Below are 23,751 nucleotides of genomic sequence, written 5' to 3'. Positions count from 1 at the left end.
TCCATGGAGATGACTTCCCAGGGCCGGAGGCCACCGGAGAGGTTTCAACAGACCATGGGGCTTTCCCCGACGGTCTTGGCTTCTGCACAAACAGAGCAACCTTTAATGCACGCCATCAATGTCCTTTAAGCATCGGGCAAGGCCAACAGAATTGATCGGGCGGCCAAATGCAGAAGTTTTTAGAAAGCCAAAATGTCCAGCCGAAATGGGCATCATGGCAGGCCCTCGTGAACCTGCTGGCGGAGGGAGGGAGGCACGCATTCAACAATCCCCCCCCCGCCGCCAAACGCCATTCTCCAAACGCATTGGGAGTCGCCCCGCCCGAGGGTTGCTAGCCGGCTCTCGCCTCCCCGTTCCCGTAGGAAAGGAGAGACCAGGCTGGGAATGGGGCGGAGAAGGAGGAGTGGATGTCTGGAGATCGGGTGACAGCCAGCCCTAGTTGGGAGGGGAGAGAACAGTCGCTGAATGTCCCATAAGCTGGCTCCACCTCTCCTCGGTGGCGCAGGAGCCGCATCAGCCAGTTTATTGGTTTTTCCGGGAAAAAAATGGACTCGTGAAAGAGAAACGGCTTGAAAGAAATCGCCTCCAACTTGCTTCAAGGGACATCTTGAGGGGTGGAGAGGGCGCCAAGTTCTTGTGATCCCACCAAACTTGAAAGGTGTTTAGCCCTCCAGCCAGTGCGGCTGCCCAAGTGAGAGTGCTACTTTAATGGCCGCGAGTCTCTTTATCCCCTACAGTCCAGTTGAGTTCAGCACCGACGAATTTCTTTGATAAATAAGCACACGGAACCAGCCTATCATCTTTTATTTCTCTGCAACAGGGCTGCCCCAAGCTTTGTCCGAGGCATCCACGTGAACCACAAGCGGAGATCTGGGTCAGGGTGCTTTAGGATAGGTTCGGTGGTAAAAGCAGACTTTAAAAGCTGAAAGGCTGTCCTGACATTCTTCAGACCAGGAAAGGGGGGCCCGGGCTTGCGGACAGTGGATCTTTACCCTTAGTCGTAAGAGGTCTGTGAGAGGGAGAGTCAGTTCAGCTTAATTGGGGCATAAAGTCACGATAGAAATTAGCAAAACCTAGAAAAGATTGGAGTTCTTTTCGGTTGGTGGGGCCGACCATTGGAGGACCGCATCAATCTTAGCAGGATCCATTTTAGGCCCTCGGTGCAGATTCGCAACCCAAAATAGTCAATAGAGGTTTGGTGGAAACAGCACTTGAAAGTTTCCAGTGCGAGGAGTTGTTGAGCAAGCGTTTCAAATACTTCCCCAACCAATGCTTCATGCTCCTCCATGGTTTGTGAATAAAATTAAAACGGCCATCTAAGTACACCACTACTCCCTTTGTACAATAAATCATGGAGAACTTCGCTGATAAGGGCCATAAAAGCTCGGGGCCCCACTTAACGAATGGCATTATTAAGTATTCAAACTGTCCAAACTTTGTGTTAAATGCAGTCAAGTGTTCATAGCCTTCAGCAATTTGGACCCTGTAGTAAGCTTCTCTCAAGTCCAACTTAGTAAAGATGCTCTGCCCACGCGTCTAAAAGGGCCTTGATGAAAGGCAAAGGGTATTTATTGGACACGGTGGAGACTGCATTGAGTCCTCGAAGTCTGTGCAGAGCCGTAAGACCCATCTTTCTTTTACAAACAATACAGGAGCAGCATGTGTGTTTGGTAGCTCAGCCAGTATGAACCAGCGAAAGAGGTTCTTCTTCTGTCTAAGAAGGCACGTAAGTTCCTTCTCCTCATTGGGACTCATACGGTAGATTCTACCTTTGGGCAGTTACTCTGGCTGTATTACGATTTTGCAGTCAGTGTCTCTATGGGGTGGCAACTGATCGCATTCTTGCTCCTGGAAATACTCTGGCTAGATCTTTGGTACGCCGGTGGGATGCCCGGTAGAATCGATAACGCTGATGGAAGCCAGGGGTGTGTCAGGAGAAGTCGAAGTTTTCCCAATTCATGTGTTCCCCGCAGGAGGGTCAGTGAATTCCAAGATCCTTTCTTTCCAAAGGAATTTTTGGTTCATGTAACAACAACCATGGCATGCCCAGAACTATGGAGGTTTGGCCACTGGCGCCAGAATAAAACTAATTTTCTCCCAATGGTCGGCGCAGCTGAGGAGAACCCGGCTGTGTTTGAACTGGGCCGTCCTCGCTTCCCAGAGGACTGCCGTCCATTTGGGTGAAAGGTATGGGCTTAGCCAGGGGACTTGGTCTAGACCTAGCTCCTCCGCCACCTGGGGCCGTGATTAAACAATGGGAGTACAGCCAGAATCCCACAAGGGCTGAGGCTATAATACAAGTATGCTTAGCGGGGTTGGCCAAGCGCTTTGATTGTAATGGGGAGCTGCCTTCACTCACCGCATCTGGAGTCGAACCCATGTCCATTAGTTGAAGAAAGGCAAACAGCTGCTTTCTCCCTCCTCCGGTCGCCTTCGATGACTGCTTTAGACGAAGCCAGCGCCCTGATTTGGCGTGGTGGCTTGGCAGATGGGCGCGCCGGGCCGAGTGGTTGGCTTCTGTTTTCGGCAGTTGGCGGGCTAGATGACCGGGACCTCCGCAGGGGTAAAGACACAATCCCAGTCGGCGACGGCGCCGGAGGTGGTCTTAGGGGCGGCTGGGCTTGGCTTGTGGACGCAGTGGCCGCTGGCGTATGCTTCCTCGCACGAAAGGCATTCCAAGCGAGACGCCACTTGGGATCCCATTCAACCCAATCAGCAACAGTGCGGGGACCGAATTAAAAACACCGTCACTCACGAAGCCGTCGACAGCATCCGAAGTATTCGCGATTTCATGCGCCAGGCTACTCAGGGAGGGAATGAGCAGCCGCCGCGACGAAATCACGGGCAAATTCTGCAAACGAGCGGTTGCCTTTGCTGAATAGTTTTGATGGTGCGGATAGCTTCATTTTCCGCACCTGGATCGGAAGCGAGCCCAAGGCTTGGAGGAATGCGGGTACCGTATGGTATCTTCGGCCTTGCAGATTCAAAAGAGTCACAAACCAGTCGGGCTGCTGCCCCATCCAGGACTGAGCCGATGTCCTGCATTTTTCACGCTCAGACCGGTATAAATCATCATAGTCCTCCATGTGGGCATCGAGTTGCAAGATGAAGTAGGGAAGTTTGGAAGCGGTCCCATCGAAACGGCAGGTATTGAGGTTCGTAGTAACTCCCTCTCCACGCCCTTGGCGACTTCGCAGGGGCGCAGCGCAGGCTGAGCGGGTTGAGCAGCGGTTGCGGGGGGGGGCCGGATCGCGGAGGTATCAACGCCCGGTGTCAGCTGGTGTTCCGTGGGAGCCGGTCCTTGGAAGGTGGCTGGACCCAGCTGGGCGCCGCCTCTGGCGCCGCTGTACCCGACAGCGTAGACTCCAACTTGGGCTGTCCTGGTCTGTTGCTTCTTCAGTTCCCCTCCAAAGGCGCCAGCTCTCTCTCCTTAAGCAGTCAATGCATCCTGGTGCGATGCAAAGCTGCTTTCTCCGCTCCAATTTAGCCAGTTAGATCCCGTTGAACAACAGCTGCAGTAAGTTCACTTTGTGCACGCTAAGGCCTGGACACTTTCGTGTTGACGGCTGTAAGTTCAGTTTGAGTGTTCCAGGACTTTATCATGGACTGATAGATTCTGCGATATTGCCGTTGAGCCGCTTCTTGGCACGGGTCCAATTCGAAAGTTGGACTTTGGCGCTTCGCTGCTCCCGGTCTCTCTGCAGGTTTTCACGCTCTTGCTGCAGCTGTTCCCGTTCCTCTTCCCATAGCTGGCGTTCACGGGCCCATGCTTCTTGGGCATCTCACAGTCGGCCCACTTCCTCATCCCAGCTCTCTTTTCGATGGGAGAGGGGAACAGATCCGCTGGGAGGGTAGGTTCGACTCCCTCGTCGTCTGGACTCCTCGTCGTCTGGACGCTGGCATCGCGCTCCACCGTGGCTCCATGGGGCATCTCAGGTGCAACGCTGCTCGGGATCAGGGGGGTCCGACCGGAAGATCGATGCGGATACCCCTCCCAATCCCTGGTATAGTCCCAGTGTCACCGTGGTCTTCGATCGGAGCCCCAGTGCTGTGCCACGGTGGTTCTTTGGGAGCATCACCAAAATACGCAGTCCAGGAATCGTTCAATGGACTCCTGGGTTGCCGCATGAAAGGTGGTCAGGCCCGTCTCCTCGTGACAGGTTGCATCTGAGGTTTGTAATCAATAAGGAAACGGGTAGATATCCGATCCACAGGCACTCGATCCATAGACAGCGCCCAAACGACTCATGTAAGTCCCTTATGGTCGTCTTCACGCCCCTCGCTCCAACGGAGTAAAGGAAGACTTCGTGCTGATAATGGGACGGAAAGAAGTCACCAAGCAGGCCCGTTCTCCCGCCGGTTCCTCCAGATCCAGAAGGGAAAGGTCGGAGCCCTCTTTGGGGGGCTACCGCACCTTCCCCAGAAACATCCAACCTCTCCATGCCGAGGCACCAGAGGTCCACTGCACTAGGAATATAGATGAATTAAAGATTCCTGCCACAATGTAAGGAATTCCATAGAAGCAGAAATAAAGGCTCTTTGGTGTAAAAGACCGTTTATTCAGACATCTTAGAAAGCTCAAGTACACGCAGTGGCAGGAATAAGATCTCCCGCCAGAAACACAGGTTATAACTCTGTCCATCCCATCCCCCCTCCCGGATTCCCATGGGAACGGAGGTCTCATCTCCCTCGCAGAGATAAGGTCTCCGCCGGAGGAGCTGGCCCATCGCCCGGGCTGTGGAATGTAGTCAAGGCCAGGCGGCTGCCCCTCTCATCAACACCATTGAATCCTTTACAGCTTATTTATCAAAGAAATTCTCCGGTGCTGAGCTCAACTGGACTGTAGGGGATAAAGAGACTGCGGCCATCAAAGTAGCACTTTCCACTTGGCGCCACTGGTTGGAGGGGGCTAAACACCCCTTTCAAGTTTGGTTGGATCACAAGAACTTGGCCGCCCTCTCCACCCCCCTCAAGATGTCGGGCGGCAACTCCGTTGGGCGGCATTTCTTTTCTCGTTTCTCTTTCACTGTCCATTTTTCCCCGAAAACCAATAAACTGGCTGATGCGCTTTCGCTACCCGAGTGGGGGGTGGAGCTGCCTTACGGGATATTCCGCTGCGACTGTTCTCTCTCCTCCCAATTGGGGCTGGCTGTCACCCGATCCAGGACGCCCACTCCTCCTTCTTCTCTACCCATTCCCAGCCTGGTCTCTCCTTTCCCTACGGGAACTTCGAGGAGGCTGCTGCGCGAGCCACCAGCCGGAGGAAGGTGACTCCCAGTGCGCCTGGAGAATGGTGTTTGGCGGCGGGGATTGTTGGTAATGCGGCCTCCCTCCCCTCCGTAAGAAGGTTCACCGAGGCCTGTCGCGATGCCCGCCGGCTGGACATTTTGGCTTCCTAAAACTCTGCATTTGGCCCGCCGTCAATTTTAAGTGGCTACGCAAGGACATTGAGGACGTGATATTAAAGGTTGCTCTGTTGTCGGTGCGGAAGCCAAGAACGTTCCGGGAAAAAACCCCATGGTCTGTTGAAACCTCTCCCGTGGCCTCCTGCCCTGGGAAGTCATCTCCATGGATTTTATTAATGGATTGCCAGAAAGTCATGCCAACACTTGGTCTCGGTGGTGGGTGGACTTATTTTCTAAACAAGCCCATTTCATCCCATGTGCTTCCATCCCTCCGCCCTAAGTTAGCTGGCTCTGTTCATTCAGCATATTTATCGTCTACACTCCGCCCCGTTAAGGTGGTCTCGACCATGTGGCCCCCCAATTCATTTCAAAGTTCTGGAAAGCTTTTTTTTCTGGGTTTGTTAGTCACTGCTGCTGCCCCTACCTATGCCTTCAAAGTGGACAGTGAGTCAGAGAGAAACTTAACAGAACCCTTGGAGCAGTATTTACGCTTGTTACACCAACTACCACCAAGACAATTGTTTAATTCCTCGCTTTGCAGAATACGCCTATAATAATGCGGTTCATAGCAGTACAAAAAAGACCCTTCTGAAATTGTGTCTGGTCGGTCCTTCCCTCCATTGGGTGAGCCAACTACTCAAGGCGGAAGCTTGAATCCGAGTTTCAGCAGTGGATTTCATCTCTGGCCGAGGGGTGCAAAACGTCCAGACTGCCTTACAGCAGGCTAAAGACTCCCAAAAAACTTGCCGGATAAGCACCGCCGGATTTCCTTTGCGGTGGGCTTCGGGTGTATTTGTCTACCAAAATCTCTTCAGAGACGTGCATAAATTTTCAAAACTAGGCAAAGACCTGGACCTTTTCAGATTACTAAAGTGATTAATGATGTCACTGCCCGATTGACTTGGTTTACCTTTCTAAGTAATATCCATCCTGTCTTCCATTCCAGTCTGCTCAAGGAGGCTCCCGCTTCCGATGCCTGGCACGACCCGCCGGGGAGACCCCCACCGACTATAATTGATGGCCACAAGCATTACGAAATTGACGCCATCCTGGACTCTCGTTTTAATCGCAAACGCTTGCAATATTTAGTCTCTTGGGTGGGGTATTCCTCTGGGTATAATCAATGGGTTTATTCCGAAAATATTGACGCCCCCGCCCTCATTTCTGCTTTCCATCGCACCTTTCCGCACAAACCTGAGGGGGAGAAGTCTTTTTTAAGGGAGGCAGAGTGTAAAGGATTCAATGGTGTTGATGAGCGGGTCAGCCGCCTGGCCTTGACTACATTCCACAACCCGGCGATGGGCCAGCTTCAGTTTTCGAGACCTTATCTCGCGAGGGAGATGAGACTGGGCTCCCCATGGGGAATCCGGGAGGGGGGATGGGATGGACAGAGTTATAACCTGTGCCTCTGGCGGGAGACCTTATTCCTGCCACGGCGTGTACGTGAGCTTTCTAAGATGTCTGAATAAACGGTCTTTTACACCCAAAAAGCCTTTTATTTCTGCTTCTATGGAATTCCTTACAGATATCTCAGAAAGGGTGAGTGAACCCATCATCTTCCCCTTGCTCATCTCCAAAGGTCCCAAAGGGCCAAAAGTAAAAGTTCACGCTCTAGTAGACTCTGGCTGTTCCCACTGTTTAATGCACCCCAGCATAGTTGAGAGCTTGGAATTACATCTATACCTTTGTGAAAAACTCTGTCCTTTAATCAAATGGATGGTAGCCCAATGCATGGACCCCCAGTAAATTCACACTCTGAACAAGTATTGATCCAAATCACACAGCATTGGGAATGGCGCAGTTTCACCATAGCTAACATTTCTGATTACCCTGCCATTCTTGTCATGTCTTGGCTCATAGACCACGACCCGCACATTCAATGGGCGGATCATATTGTAACTTGGTCGACTCCTGGGTGGCTTTAGCATAACTTTTGTAATTCTCATCAGAGACAATGCCCCGCACCCAGAAACGGCCAGGCCATGGGCCAAAAGATTGTGGTCAACCACATCAAACGCTATGGTAAGATCTAATAATACCAGCAGCGCCGATCCGCCTCAGTCAAGTTGCATACGTGCCACGACATCCCTGTCTAGGCGACGGGCGGATTTATGCCCGCCCGCGGAGACTTATGGATCCTATTGGTTTCCTGAATGCTCTGCGGGACCCTGAACCTACCGGCACCCTTGATGGCCAGGTGGAAGACTGGAACTCCCGCCTTTCCGATGCCATCAAGGTTGTTGCTCCCCGGCGCCTTCTGCGCCCCCGGTCAAAGCTGGCTCCTTGGTATACTGAGGAGCTACGCTGTATGAAACGGGAGCTCAGATGGCTAGAGCGAGTGTGGAGGAAGTCTCGTGACGGAGCAGTGTGAATATCTTATAGGACGTTTATGAAGGCCTATGAGATGGCAACGAAAGAGGCGAAGAGGGCATTCTTCTCCTCTTCTCTTGCATCTGCTAGCTCTCGCCCAGCACAATTATTTCGTATTACTTGGGTGCTGTGTGGTTTCCGGGCTGTATGGCCGTGTTCTAGCAGCATTCTCTCCTGACGTTTCACCTGCATCTGTGGCTGGCATCTTCAGAGGATCATGAGGCCAGCCACAGATGCAGGCGAAACGTCAGGAGAGAATGCTGCTAGAACACGGCCATACAGCCCGGAAACCACACAGCACCCAAGTGATTCCGGCCGTGAAAGCCTTCGACAATACATATTCCGTATTATTCGGTCACTCACCTCATTGTCTGAGGGCTCTACAAATCAACAATTGACTATCAGCTGTGAGGCATTTATGAGCTTTTTCGCAAAGTCGCGTCGCTCCGCCAGGACCTTCCCTCCACCTTAGAGACAGTAAGTGAACTGGAGGCTCCCTTGTCAGCCTTCTGGCCCTTTGCTTGGCCCAGTTTTCCCTGCTCTCTGAAGCCAGCTGTCGATTGGGGCCCTGGCTGCTGTTAGACCTACTACTTTGTCCTCCTCTGGATCCGCAGTTGCCCCTCCTGGCTTATTAAAGCATGCCGGGCGGAGCTACTGCACCCCACCTGTTGAATATCATCAATAGCTCCCTTGAGCAAGGAGTTTTTCCGGGTGGGTTGAAGGAGGCAGTGGTCCACCCACTCTTGAAAAGACCATCATTAGATCCCCAGGATTCTGGCCACCACGCCTGTCAATCTTTCGCTTCTGGGAAGGTAATTGAGAGAGTGGTGTTGGAGCAGCTTCAGGGTTTCCTGAGGACACATCGACCTTCGATCCCTTCCAGTCCAAGCCCGTGCTGGGCATGGGACGGAGATCGTTCTTGTCGCCGGCCACAGACATGCTCCATATACTAACTTGACCAGCAGGCGGATCGGGCGCCTGCTGGTGTTGTTAGATCTCACCGCGAGCGTTTGATGTGGTCGATCACGCGATCTTTTGACCCACCGCCTGGCCGTTTCTGGGGTGCAGGGCACTGTCCTTCAGTGGATTGCCTTGTTTCTCCGGACCGACTCCAGCAAGTGTGGTGCGGGGACTCAGCCTCCTGAAAGTGCCCACTCCAGTGTGGTGTACCTCAGGGAGCTTGTTGTCCCCGGCTGTTATTTAACATCTATATGCGACCCCTTGCTCAGTTGGTACGAGTTTTGGGCTCACCTGTCATCAATATGCTGATGACACTCAGCTCATTCTGTTGATGGAGGGGAACAGTCATCGCCTCCTGTAGCTCTCCAGCATTGTTTGGAGGCGGTCTGTCGCTAGTTGGTTGAAGCAGAGCAGGTTAAAACTGAATCTATCGAAGACGGAGATCCTCTGGCTGGGCCGGGAGGAGGAGTTGGGGATTTCCAGCCGCCGTGGTGGGAGGGGGCTACATTGGCACCGGCCTCCTCCGGCCTCAGAGCCTGGGGTCCACCTGGATTCGTCTCTTTCAATGGAGACCCAGGTGGCCCATGTAACCCGGGTTGCTTTTTTTCATCTCCGGCAGGGCCGACGGCTGGCCCCCTTCCTCTCCCAAATGGATCTGGCTAATGTGATCCATGCAACGGTCACCTCCAGTCTAGACGATTGCAACTTCGGCTTCTACGCAGGCCTTCCCTTTGGCGGCTGATTTGGAAATTAAAACTGGTTCTAGGGAATGCGCGGCGCCCGCCTGCTCACAGGAGGTGCCGCCAGAGATCATATTTCACCTGTGTTGTGCTGCCTGCACTGGTTACCGGTTAAATTCCGAATCATCTTCAAGGTGTTGGTATTGACCTTTAAGGCCTTGTGCGGCCTGGGACCTCCATACCTACGGGACCGTCTTGGCCCATATGTCCCAAATCGACCTCTGCGTTCAGCAGAGGCCAATCTACTGGTGATCCCTGGCCCCTCAATGATGCAGCTAGCCTTCACCCAGGCCAGAGCCTTTACAGCTCTGGCTCTGCCTGGTGGAACACTCTACCTCTCCAGTATGGCCCCCCCAGGGATCTTAATGATTTCCGCAGGGCCTGCAAGACAGAGTTGTTCCATTGGGCCTTTGGGGAGTCCGGCTGCTGATGCCCCCCTTCTTAACATCTGTGGACCCTGCTGTCTCTCTTCTCTTCTCTTCTTCCCCCTCTTCCGTTAGGGGATGTATTAATAGGACACCATCAATATATCTGATGTTAGAACGATGCATTTTAATGGGGTTGGTTTTAAGTATATAGAGCCGTTATTTAATGATTATTGATTTTATTGTGCTCTATCTGTTTGTTCACCACCCTGAGCCCTTCGGGGGAGGGCAGTTTAGAAATAATAATAATAATAATAATAATAATAATAATAATAATAATAATAATAATAATAATAATAATAATAATAATAATAATAATAATAATAATAATAATAATAATAATAATTGTGATGGAATAGTACTGTAAAACTAGCAAAATCACACATGACTGTGAAAAGCATCTTTGCCTTTTGATCTCCTGGAGGGAGGACAGGAAACTATGCAGAGGTGCTAGGATGAAACTTCAAAGCCCTAAGTTACCTCGTGGCCTGAACAGAGTTTTCCTGGGAAAGGGAAAACAAAGGTTTTTGGAATTCCATCTTGAGACGTGGTCAGAGAAGGATCTCTGGGCCATGGGTTCCCGGAATGGGGACAAAGAACCAAAAGGGATATGACCACCTGAGCAATCCCTTAACTGAATCTAAGTTTTATTTCTTTGTTTTCTTCTGTTTTCAATAAAAAAATCGTTGAGACCTCAGCTGGTTGGAGTTATTGGAGAAAAAGAACCCAGGTTTTAAGGAAACAAGCGTGGCTCTCCCGGCTTGCTTTCATGATATGGTGGCAGCATTTTGGGGATCTCCGATACTCCAGAGTAAAACACCTTCGTGGATTTGCGCAGGCTTGCTTTCGTGATTCCAGTGTGAGAATTTTTGGGAAGAGAAGGCTGCGTGCAGGTTGAGATGGTAACCAGAGAGTCTGATGCTGATGGCATGAGTGCTTTGGGAGAAGATGTGCCAGGATCCGGCAGGGAGAAGTCAAGGGCCAGGGCTCAGGTCTTGAGCGGGGCCCAGAGGGCTTTCTTCTGCCGGATGGCAGGAGCTCCTAAGAAGCTTTATGCTGCATCTACAGGCTATGTGGAATCTTTTGACAGCACAGCAGAGAAAACAACTTCCAAAATTCGAAGCTGGAGGGGATCAAAGTCTCAAGGGAGGGAACGAAAAGCCTCCAGGTGGGAGACTGTTCCATTCAGATGCAAGCGGAGAGAAGCCCAGAATGAAATCCTCTTCGAAGCTACCAGCATCCTTTCAGAAAGGAGGGAGAGAGCAAATCGCCAGAGGGAACAGAAGACATCTTTGGAAACGGCTTGGAAGTCACCCAGAACGAGCTCCATAGCGGTCATCCAGCACCAGAAGGTTGGTGGAAGGAGATCGTCCCCAGGAACAGGAACTTTCGGATGACAGCATGAGAAGTGGACAGGATGAACATTTCATCTTTTGAAGCTGGTGTAAGATTAATTGATGTTGTTGAATTACATGTAAGTTTTAATCAGTTTAATGGGAAAATTCATGTTTTGACCCATGAGAAAGGTAGAAATGCACAAATGAGTGTTTCCACTAGGCCCCAAGAAAATGTTGATTTGGAAGGGAGGGTGGAGGATGAAAAGTTGTGTGAGAAGGTGGATTTTCCACAAGGTGATACAACTGTAATTACACGATCAGTCAAAGCAGTCTATATTGACGTGGCAGATCCTGTAACTGCCAAGAGCAGCAGCATTCCTTTTCAAGTTAAGGGGGATGGAGAGGAAGTCCTTTTGAATGCAAACTTTGAGGATGAAATTGTTTGGTTTGATATGCAAAGTGCTAAAGGTATCACACCAGAGCAGCAGGCTCAGGTGGCAGAAATGCTGGCTGAAGGAAAAGGTATGTTCTGCAGCAAGCCAGGTTACACTGACTTGATTTCACACTACATTGATATGGGCAGGAATTTGCCTATTGAAGTGATGTCCTACACAATGATGTTGCATCATGCAGTAACCAGGAAGAGAAATTCCAAAGGGAGAGATACTATTGTGTTTTCTCCAGAGAAGAAGGTATCAGACTATGGTTGAAAGTGAGCATGAGTCTTGTAGTTCAATGCTCAAGGATATTGCATTGCTTATTAGTCTGAAAGTATGTATTAGTCTGAAATTGTGTTTTGTATTAACATGATTTTCTTCATTCTGTATTGTTATGCTATCATAAGGACTATGTTATGCATGAAAGGAATTGTAGTTAGCAGATCTCTGTATTAGTTAAAGATGACTGATGTGAAAGTAACACATGTAATCTTTTCTAAATGGATAGATGAAATATGTAGCCATTAGACTACAGATTTCCTCTCCAAAAGGGGGCGTGTGATGGAATAGTACTGTAAAACTAGCAAAATCACACATGACTGTGAAAAGCATCTTTGCCTTTTGATCTCCTGGAGGGAGGACAGGAAACTATGCAGAGGTGCTAGGATGAAACTTCAAAGCCCTAAGTTACCTCGTGGCCTGAACAGAGTTTTCCTGGGAAAGGGAAAACAAAGGTTTTTGGAATTCCATCTTGAGACGTGGTCAGAGAAGGATCTCTGGGCCATGGGTTCCTTTGAATGGGGACAAAGAACCAAAAGGGATATGACCACCTAAGCAATCCCTTAACTGAATCTAAGTTTTATTTCTTTGTTTTCTGTTTTTCAATAAAAATCGTTGAGACCTCAGCTGGTTGGAGTTATTGGAGAAAAGAACCCAGGTTTTAATGAAACAAGCGTGGCTCTCCCAGGCTTGCTTTCAAGATAATAATAATAATAATAATAATAATAATAATAATAATAATAATAATAATAATAATAATAATAATAATAATAATAATAATAATAATAATAATAATAATAATAATAATAATAATAAAAATACGGAGCATATCTGTGACAGCGACGAGAACAGTCTCCGTCCCATGCCCAGCATGGAAGCCAGACTGGAAGGGGTTGAAAGCCGATGTGTCCTCTAGGAAGCCTTGAAGCTGCTCCAACACCACTCTCTCAATTACCTTCCCCAGAAACGAAAGATTCGAAACGGGGCGGTAATTGGCCGGATCTCCAGGATCTAACAATGATCTTTTCAAGTGGGCGGACCACTGCCTCCTTCAACCCACCCGGAAAAACTCCTTGCTCAAGGGAGCTATTAATGTTCAACAGGTGGGGCTGTAGCTCTCCCCGGCATGCTTTAATAAGCCAGGAGGGGCACGGATCCAGAGGACAGGTAGTAGGTCTAACAGCAGCCAGGGCCCTGTCAACAGCGGTTTCAGAGAGCAGGGAAAACTGGGCCAAACAAGGGCCAGAAGATGGCAAGGGAGCCTCCAGTTCGCTAATTGTTGCTAAGGTGGCAGGAAGGTGTAAGGTTGCTGTTTAACCTTGGAAGGTTCTCTCCTGACGAGGCCCAGAATGGGGAGTGTTTCTATTATCTGTATCTCCTGTTTCTTTTGCCTGTCTGCGTGAAACTATTTCAAGGAGGTTTTCGGATGGGAACTAAAGGTGTTTATCTAACTTTGGCGGGAACTGGTGGGGAGCCCGTAAAAGAGGCTGTTCGAATATTGGGGGGTCAGTTCCCGCATTGCTTGTGATAGAATGCCAGTTCAATAAAGAACTTGAAAAGTTACTTTGGGCCTGGACTTTACTGGTTCCTTACATTATGCGGGAACTCACCATTTTCACTCAGTGTACGTTTTGACTTTTGCCAAATGCTACCTGACTTCTTGTCATGCTCTGCTGCTCGCAGACATGAAGAGGTTAGGGTTTAGGGGTCCGTGCAATTTGGAATATGAGGTTAAGACGGTGGTCCCCAAAGAGGACCCTGTTACTAACCCCCCTGACCCCAACAGCCCAGAAGGTTCGGTGGTGGAAACAGAACCTCTGTCCTTGGTAGCTCTGTCTCGGCCTCGACTCAGTCAGAGTGTTGCTTTCCTTCAACTGCAAGAACAGGTTGACCAAGCTACCTTGATAGCAACTCACCGCACTGTTTTGGCGGGGTGCCTTGCATCGCATTGAGAGCTCTTGGATGCTAGTGGCGGTGCGGCCATGGATCGTGCCCCCATGGACACGCACATTACAACACTCCGCCGTATGGATTACAAACCTGTCATGAAGGTGGTGACTGAAGAATTCGGATTGTCCACCATTCATGGCACAACTCGTGAGTCGATGGAGAGATTTTTGGATCGGTATTTTGAGGAGCCAGCTCCTGTAGAATACTGGCAAAGTACAGGAGCTTGGCCAAAAACTGCTCAACGAGAGTTCCCTCGCAGAGGGTCTATGGACTCTGATATTTCACTAAAAGGGGACCAAGCTGCCTTGCCTGCTACTGAGGAGGACGGATGTCTGGTAAATCTGGGTGTTTCGCACCCTGGCCTCCCTTCTGTCGACACGGGAGAATGGGAGGACATTCTGGATGAGCCTCCCGATCCTCCCGACCCTCCCGGGGCTACCTCATCTAGACATGGTGATGTGGAAACTCCAGACGAAGACCTGGATGCTTTCACCCTTCATGCCCAGCATGAAGCACTGCAAAGGGCCAAAAGAGACTGGCAACAGGCCCGTGAAGCCTTGATTGATGACCGAGTGCATCAGCGGCTCCAACTTCGTCAAGAATTTGAATGGGAAAGAGAAGCTCTCTATCTCCAACTTCAAAAGGATTGCGAGCAGCAAGGACAAGATCTGTTGCAGGCAGCAGAGCAATCCAAACAAGAACTTCTCTGAGAGTTGCAACACCTATGATCCCTGCAGCAAAGGAACACCGACAGATCCGCGGCACAAGAAGCCGAGCGCATGCAACTTCAACGGGAATGTGAGGCACTGGATAGACAGCGAGCGGCCCTTCTCAAAAAACAAGAAATTATCGATCTAGACCACAAAAGGATGACTGCGGCGGATCTCCAATGCAGACTCACCATCCAAACGGCCATGCAATCGGGTTCTCGAGCACCTGCCAGACCCCAGTCTCCTGTGCAACAACCCAGCGGCGCTCCTTGCGCGGCTCCACAACATCCCCAACCACAGATGCAACCACCTCCGGCACCGGCACCAGCACCATTAGCTCAATTCGCCCGACCCCACCCCCGACCATGTATTCCAGCCCAGTTTGATGGAATGGCATCCAAACTACCCTACTTCATTTTGCAGCTAAACATGCACATGCAGGAATATGATGATTTGTATCAGTCTGAGAGGGAGAAGGTGAGGGATATTGGATCTGCTCTTGACGGGGAGGCCGCTGAATGGTTCGTGGAACTGTTTGAATTGGAGGCAGATGAACTGAACTCCATAGCTGAATTCCTCCAAGGCCTCTGACTTTGCTTTGAAGATCGAGATGTGGTCGAAAAGGCTAGAAAAACTCTTAAGACCATTAAGCAAGGGGGATGCCCTTTTGCGGATTTCACATGCCAATTCCGAGCGGCTGCCAGCAAAATCCCTGACTGGCCCGATCGTATGAAATGTGAGTACTTTTATGAAGCAGTGGATCCTGAAATTCGTAAATGGGCTGTCATGCATAATGAATCCCGAACCGTCGCCGAATGGATTGCAGTGGGTAGCTTCATCTCGGGTTGGCTTTCGCGTTCCAAGGGGTGGGGCCTGCAAAGACCCAGCCAAGTAAAGAAGCTGGGGTTCCCCCGAAAAAACTCACTGGAAACGTAGCAGCACCCTTCCCACCGACACCGATGCCTGGGACTCTGTCTCTACTGCAGGGAGCCAGGCCACATGGCTGCCAACTGCCCAAAGAAACCCAAACCAACTACCGGATCCTCAACGAAGAAAACAACTGCTAAACCGCCTCGTAAGTCAATAACCACCAAGACAGGACAGGGAATGTCCAAAGCTTTGACGGTGGAGGAAACTGAAGAACCTGAGGTGGAAGAAGAAGAGTTCATGGCGGTTGGATTATCTACTGCAGCCCCAGAGGAGCCTGAGCCTCCCAGAGATGTGGTGAGTGAAGGGGGTGCCCCTATTACCCTTATGACCTCATTAACCAACCCAGCCAAGAACACCCATATCATTGCTAGAGCCCTGTTGAACTCTGGGTGTTCCCATTGCCTTATGAGTCCCCAAATAGCAGAGGAACTGGGCTTGGAACGCATCCCCCTAGCTAAACCCATCCCATTCACCCAAATAGCCCATTGGGAGGTGAAGGTCCAGCTCATTTTAAAACTGAACCTGTCCTTTTGCGTTGTGCTGAGCATTGGGAAAGGCGCAGCTTCATTTTAGCTCTGGTGGCTAGACATCCCATCGTTTTGGGAATGTCATGGTTGGAGGCTCACGATCCCACCATTCACTGGGCTCCATGCATAGTATGTTTTACTGATCCACCGTGTGGGAGCCACATGCAGGAAGGGGATCTGCCTAACACTCAGATAGTTTCTTCAGCCCTAGAGGTGACCCCTCCACCAGACTTGCCCGGTGTGCCCAAACCTTATTGGGATCTCCCCAGAGTATTTGAAGAAGGGGAGTGCGACCAATTGCCACCCCATAGAGACACTGACTGTAAAATCAACCTAATTCCGGGGGCCAAGCTCCCGAAAGGACGGATTTACAGAATAAGTCCAACCGAAGAAATTGAGTTACGTGCTTTCTTGGATAAGAATCTAGCCAGAGGTTTTATTCGCAAAGCAACCAAGAGCACTTATGCGGCGCCCGTTCTTTTCGTTAAGAAAAGATATGGTTCCTTAAGACTGTACACCGATTATAGAGGTTTAAATGCTGTTTCCATATCAAATAAATACCCCCTGCCGTTGATTAAGGATGCCTTGGGTTCAGGGCGACTTTTCATGAAACTGGATTTGTGTGAAGCCTATTATAGGGTGCGGATTGCTGAAGGTTTTGAACATCTCACTGCGTTCAATACTAAGTTTGGCCAATATGAATATCCTGTTATGCCATTCGGATTAAATGGAGCCCCGGGGTTTTTTATGTCTTTAATCAATGATGTGCTTCAGGACTTGCTGTTTAAGGGGGTGGTGGTGTATTTGGATCATGTGCTTATTTAAGCACATGATCCAAATATACCACCACCCCCTTAAACAGCAATTTACTATTTCATAGTAAATACTCTAAAACAGAGGAAGAACATGTCCAGTTAGTTCGCACTGTTTTACAACGTCTTCTTGACAACTCGCTATTCGTCAAGTTACCCAAATGTGCTTTTCATCAAATTAGACTATTTAGGCTATCGGATCTCTGCGGAGGGTCTGGAAATGGATTCTGCCCAAGTGGCAGCGGTGGTAGATTGGCCAGTTCCTTCATCCCACAGGGATTTACAGTCCTTTCTTGGCTTTGCTAACTTCTGTCGCGACTTTATTCCCCAATTTGCTCAAATTGCTCTGCCTTTGACAGACCTGTTGCACACCAAAGGCAAGGGACCTTTGGCTACAAAACCAGGAGCCCCTCTCAATTGGTCTTCTGAATGCCAACATGCGTTCCAAAAGCTAAAAAACTCTTTTACCACTGAACCAATCCTAAGACATCCTGATCCTACACTCCCATTCGTGGTTCATGTGGATGCCTCCGACAAAGCCTTAGGTGCCGCACTCCTGCAGAAAAATAAAGATAACAAACTCATTCCGTGTGCTTATTTGTCAAAGAAATTAACTGGTCCTGAACTGAATTGGACTGTGGGTGATAAAGAAACAGCAGCCATCAAAGAAGCCCTTAGTACGTGGAGACATTGGCTGGAAGGGGCATCTCATCCCTTTCAGGTATGGTCGGATCATAAAAATCTGTCCGCCCTGTCAACCCCCACCAAAATGTCAGCCAGGCAACTTCAGTGGGCGGATTTCTTTTCCAGTTTCAATTTCATAGTTCACTTTTTCCCTGGAAAAACTAACAGGCTGGCGGACGCGCTCTCCCGCCTTCCGAGGGGGGTGGATTTCTCTTTATGCGCCACGCCACGTACAGTATTAACTCTGTCTCAGTTGGGGCTGGTGGTCACTAGATCTCAAAGGAAACCTGATCCAGCTCCACCTCCCATGCACCCTCTACTCATCCTGACATTGTCACGCCATTTTTGCAACTCCTCCAGGAGGCGGAGAGCCAGCCCGTCCCAGAGGATGACGTTGACCCTGCGTTGGTTCTGAGGGATGGGGTATCGAGAAAGGGTGACTGCTGGTACATTCCTCCCTCCCTCCGCAGGAATGTATTGGTGGCGGGCCATGATGCCAAGCCGGTGGGACATTTCGGATTCTTAAAAATCCTGCATGTCTTACGCAGACAGTTCTGGTGGTGCACAATGCGCAAGGACATTGAGGCTTATGTGAAAGGGTGCCCGAAATGTCCAGAAGCCAAACCGATCACTGGGAAACCTCATGGTCTTTTGCAGCCAATCCCACCCGCAGCCAGTCCGTGGCAGATTATCTCAATGGACTTCATCACGGATCTCCCAGAAAGCCATGGCAACATGGCATTGTGGGTGGTGGTAGATCTTTTTTCCAAACAAGCACATTTTATACCATGCCCTACCATTCCGTCAGCTCCCAAATTAGCAAAGTTACTTGTGCAACACATCTATCGTTTGCATTCCGCCCAATCTAAGATAATTTCAGATGGCAGGCCCCAGTTCATTCCAAAATTTTGGAAAGCGTTTTTGGGGTTGCTGGGGGTCAAACCTGTGGTGGCCGCCCCATACCACGTGCAAACAGACGGCCAGTCGGAATGCACGAACAGAACATTAGAACAATATTTGCGTTGCTATACTAATTACCACCAGAACAATTGGTCTGATTTATTGCCATTTGCGGAATACGCCTATAATAATGCAGTTCATAGCAACACGAAAAAAACACCTTTTGAAGTGGTGACAGGATGCTCCTTCCCTCCATTTCCTCTATTGGGATCTCAGCCGCTCCAACCTCCGGAATTTAATGAATGGATACAAACCCTTGTGGAGGGTTGGAACTCCATCAGTACGAGTCTTCATCAAGCACAAGAATCCCAGAAAGTGCAAGCTGATAAACATCACACAGATTTTCCTCTACAAGTGGGGGAATGGGTGTATTTGTCCACTAAGAATCTCAGAGATGTGCACAAATATTCCAAACTTGGCAAGAAATTCATTGGGCCTTTTAGGATTATACAGGTTACCAATGATGTCACTGCTAAACTTGACTTGCCTAATTCATTAAGCAATATTCATCCTGTTTTTCATTCCAGCTTGCTCAAGCGGGTTCCAGATTCCGATGCCTGGCACGGCCCTCCGGAATGCCCCCCTTTGGTTATGATTGATGGACACAAACATTACGAGATTGATGCTGTCCTGGATTCTCGTTTATCCCGGAATCGCCTGCAATACCTTGTCTCTTGGGTGGGATACCAATCGGGCCATAATCAATGGGTTAACGCTACTGATGTTATTGCTCCTACTTTAATTGCTGCCTTCCATAAAGCTTTTCATTTCAAGCCAGGGGGTGTTTCTTAAGGGAGGCGGAGTGTAAGGTTGCTGTTTAACCTTGGAAGGTCCTCTTCTGACAAGGTTGGCGGGACGCCCAGAACGGGGAGTGTTTCTATTATCTGTATCTCCTGTTTCTTTTGCCTGTGTGTGTCAAACTGTTTCAAGGAGGTTTTTGGATGGGAACTAAAGGTGTTTATCTAACTTTGGCAGGAACTGGTGGGGAGCCTGTAAAAGAGGCTGTTCGAACATTGGGGGGTGAGTTCCCGCATTGCTTGTGATTGACTTAGAATGCCAGCTCAATAAAGAACTTGAAAAGTTACTTTTGGCCTGGACTTTACTGGTTCCTTACAGAAGGTCCTGGCGGAGCGACACAACTTTATCTGCGAAAAAGCTCATAATTGCCTCACAGCCAATAGTCAATTGATAATTTGTAGAGCCCTCAGATAGCGAGGTAAGGGACTGAATAATACAAAATAATTGTGCTGGACAAGAGCTAGCAGATGCGAGAGAGGAAGAGAAGAATGTCCTCTTCGCCTCCTTTGTCACCACCTCATAGGCCTTCATAAACGTCCTATAAGATGCTTGCACAGCCTCGCCATGAGATTTCCGCCACACTCGCTCTAGCCATCTAAGCTCCCATTTCATACAGCGTAGCTCTTCAGTGTACCAAGGGGCCAGCCGAGACAGGGGGCACAGAGGGCACCGGGGAGCAACCGCATCGATGGTGTCAGAAAGACGAGAGTTCCAGTCTCCCATCAGCTCATCGAGGGTGCTGGTGGGTTCAGGATCCCGCAGAGCATTCAGGAATCCAATAAAATCCATAAGTCTCCGTGGGCGGTCATAAATCTGCCCATCGCCTAGAAAGGGGTGCTGCGGCACGTCCATCTGAACCTTCAGGGCATAATGGTCAGACCATGGCACTCCATCAATAGAGGATATGACCATATCAACCCCTGACCCAAAGACCAAGTCTAGCATGTGCCTGACCTCATGAGTGGGGCCAGAACTTACCAAAAAAGGCCCCACGTTGCCATAGATGACACCAGGTCCGCGGCCACTGCACATGAGGTGGTGTCGACATGGACATTGAAGTCCACCAAGACAATAAGTCTGAGGAACCACAGCGCCCAGTCAGCCACCACCTCCAGCAGCTGCAGCAGGCCATCCCCTGGGGTGCTAGGTGACCGGTACACCAGAAGGACAGCCAACCTTTCCGAGGCCAACCACTCCAGGCTGACACACTCCATACCGATGATCTCCGGGACAGGGGCAGCCCTAAAGGGGATTGAATCACAGATGAACATTGCTACACCATCACCCCAGCCCTGTGTTTGTGATCGGTGGAGACATGTGAAACCTGGTGGTGCGACCTCACCCAAGGCGACGGTCTCACCTTCCCGCACCCAGGTTTTGGTGACACAAGCCAGGTCCATCCGCTGATCTCCGAGAAAATCTTGGAGAATTGCGGTCTTGTTATTTATGGACCTGGCATTTATCAACACCAATGACGAAGCAGAGTGCCCCTGAACCCCACCACCTTTGTTCCTCAGGATAGGACGGAGGTCAGAAGGCGGGCGAGCATATTTACATCTCTCCCTCTCTTCTCTCACTTGCTCTTATCAAAACAGTCTACATATTTCTTTGTTGGTTCACATGGGGGGAGTGGTTTGTTTTTTATATACTGCTGTTTGCACAGGGAAAAGTTAATTCTGGCTTTTCCAAACTGTTCTTTGAATGTATGAATAAATCTCTGTTCTCTACAAGGTGTTGTTTCAATCATTGAGGATCTGACATGCTGCTAGAAAGATATACATCTTCTTATTTATTTACGGTCTTCGACCAAAATATTTACAGTACAATTTAAAATAAACCAACTTAGAACCTTCTTAATTTCGACAGCCAAGATGACCAAAACTTATAATGGTATTTCTCAGTATCTATTTTTAAAAAGTCACTTCACCCTATTTTTAATCGTTCTTCAAAATTCTTAAATTTACACAAGTAAACACAAAATCTTGTAACTGATGATGTAATATTAGGATCTGTTCCCTGAAGTAATCGTTTTAATATATATTTGTTATTATTTCCTGCAAATCTCTTTAATATTGGACCCAACATATCTTTGCGAGGCTCTTCCAGCAAAGGACACCTGAAAAACATATGTTCCATCATATAGATCTCTTTTAATGGAAAATCACATAACCTTTTTTTCAAAGGGAATTTTTCCTGTATCTTCCCTCCAAAACCCTAGAGGGAAGTGAGTAACTTCTAGCTAAAGTGAATGCTCTTCTCTTATTACTTCCTTCTAGAAAATATATGTAGGGCGCTGGGTCATTTTTGTATTTTAGGTGATCTGGAGATGGATACTCTGAAAAAGCCGCTAAATCCGACTGATCAATATCAAAATCAATATCAAAAATTCTTTGCTTCACAAATTATTTAGCCCATGCAGGACCCATCTCTAGCACAGCCTGGGGGGGATATACCTATCTTGTACAGAGAACTAACAACTGATTTAAGCCACCTAGATTGAAAACTATCCTGCAGTATTAAAGGAAAAAGACCTTGGGGATTGAAATGGCCTGACAACCATTTGTAGATGGAGAGGAGATGTATAATAGCCTCTACCCAAATCAGCCCCTTTCCAATTTAAGCCATGTATTGAAAACGCACTTTGAAACCTGCATTAAGGATCTTAAAAATCTAGACTGAACTCTTTCCAAAGTGTCACACAAATGGTGAGAAGGTCCTAGGAAGAAACCATAAGTTAATTGGGGAAATAGTTTTGCTTTGTAAAGCTTGAGAGCTGCTGGAACATATGAGCCTCCACGGGTCTTGTTAAATTTTAGAATACTGTTTGCAGTTTTCTGTCCTATTATAGCTTGTGCCTTATGGTGGAAATTTTTGGCACCGGAGGCCTGTATTGTTACCCTTAAATATGTAAATCTAGTAACTTGATCTATTTTATTACCCTGGATTTGCCATTTTCTCATCTTTGGTCTTTTCCCGGCAATAAGAATTTTAATTTTGGGGAAATTTATTTCTAATTTTTCTTCTATAAAATAGCTGGACAATTCCAAAAGGGCTCTTTTCATTCCTATAAATGTTCTCGACAGGATTACCATGTCATCGGCATATAACAGAAGCGGAATATGGTGATTTGCTACTTGGAGGGGGGAGTGGAATCTTACATTTTTCAGAGCATCTACTATATTGATTAGGTAGAAAGTGAACAATAGCGGAGCAAGCATACAGCCTTGTCTAACACCCCTGTGTGTTCTTACAGGCTCAGTCAGGTAACCTTCACGACTGCATCTAACTCTAAGAAAGGTGTCCTTGTACAAAATTTGCATGAGACTCAACAATTGCTTATCTATAGAGGTGATTTGGAGTTTATGCCATAATCTTTCTTTAGATACAGTATTGAAAGCAGATCTCAAGTCCAAAAATGCTGCTTACAGGTTGTGTCTTTCTTTGACCCATACTTCTCCAGAAGAAGTTGCACCACCAAACAATGGTCTATAGCTGATCTACCTTCTCTGAAACCAGCCTGTTCAATAGCCAAGATCTCCTCACTATCCAGCCAATCTTTAAATTTCATTAGTAGATGTTTGGCATATAGTTTGCTTATAATATTTAGTAAACTGATTGGTTTGTAATTTACGGGATCCATTCTATTCCCTTTTTTGTGGAATGGAACTACAATTGCTGTATTCCATCCAGCTGGTATCCTGCCTGTTTCATCTACATATGTAAATCCCCTGGTGACGAAGAGGGCGAAGAGGGAGCACTTCTCGTCCTCTCTCGCATCTGCTAGCTCTCGCTCGGCACAATTGTTTTGGATTATTCGGTCACTCACCTCATTGACTGAGGGGTCCACAAATTCCCAATTGGCTATTGGCTGTGAGGCATTTATGAGCTTTTTTGCAGATAAAGTTGCGTCGCTCCGCCGGGACCTTCCGGCCACTTTTAATACAGTTAGCGAACTCAAGGCTCCATTCCCGTCTTCAGGTCCTTGTATGGACCGGTTTTCCCTGCTCGCTGGGTCCAATGTTGACAGAGCCCTGGCTGCTGTTAGACCTATTATCTGTCCTCTGGATCTTTGCCCCGCCTGGCTAATAAAAGCATGCCGGGAGGAGTTGCAACCCCACTTGTTGAATATCATCAATGGCTCCCTTGAGCAAGGAGTGTTTCTGGGTGGGTTGAAGGAGGTGGTGGTCCGCCCACTCTTGAAAATACCATCTTTAGATCCTGGCAATCTGGCCAATTACCACCCCATCACGAATCTTTTGTTTCTGGTGTTGGAACAGCTTCGGGGCTTTCTGGAGGACACATTGGTGCTTGATCCCTTCCAGTCCGGCTTCCGTGCTGGGCATGGGATGGAGACCGTCCTCATTGCTATCACAGTTAAGCTCCATGTGCAGCTTGACCAAGGTGGATCAGCACTGCTAGTATTGCTC

Source organism: Sphaerodactylus townsendi, linkage group LG12, assembly GCF_021028975.2.
Source record: "Sphaerodactylus townsendi isolate TG3544 linkage group LG12, MPM_Stown_v2.3, whole genome shotgun sequence".
Taxonomy (NCBI): domain Eukaryota; kingdom Metazoa; phylum Chordata; class Lepidosauria; order Squamata; family Sphaerodactylidae; genus Sphaerodactylus; species Sphaerodactylus townsendi.
This window is presented reverse-complemented; position numbering follows the sequence as displayed.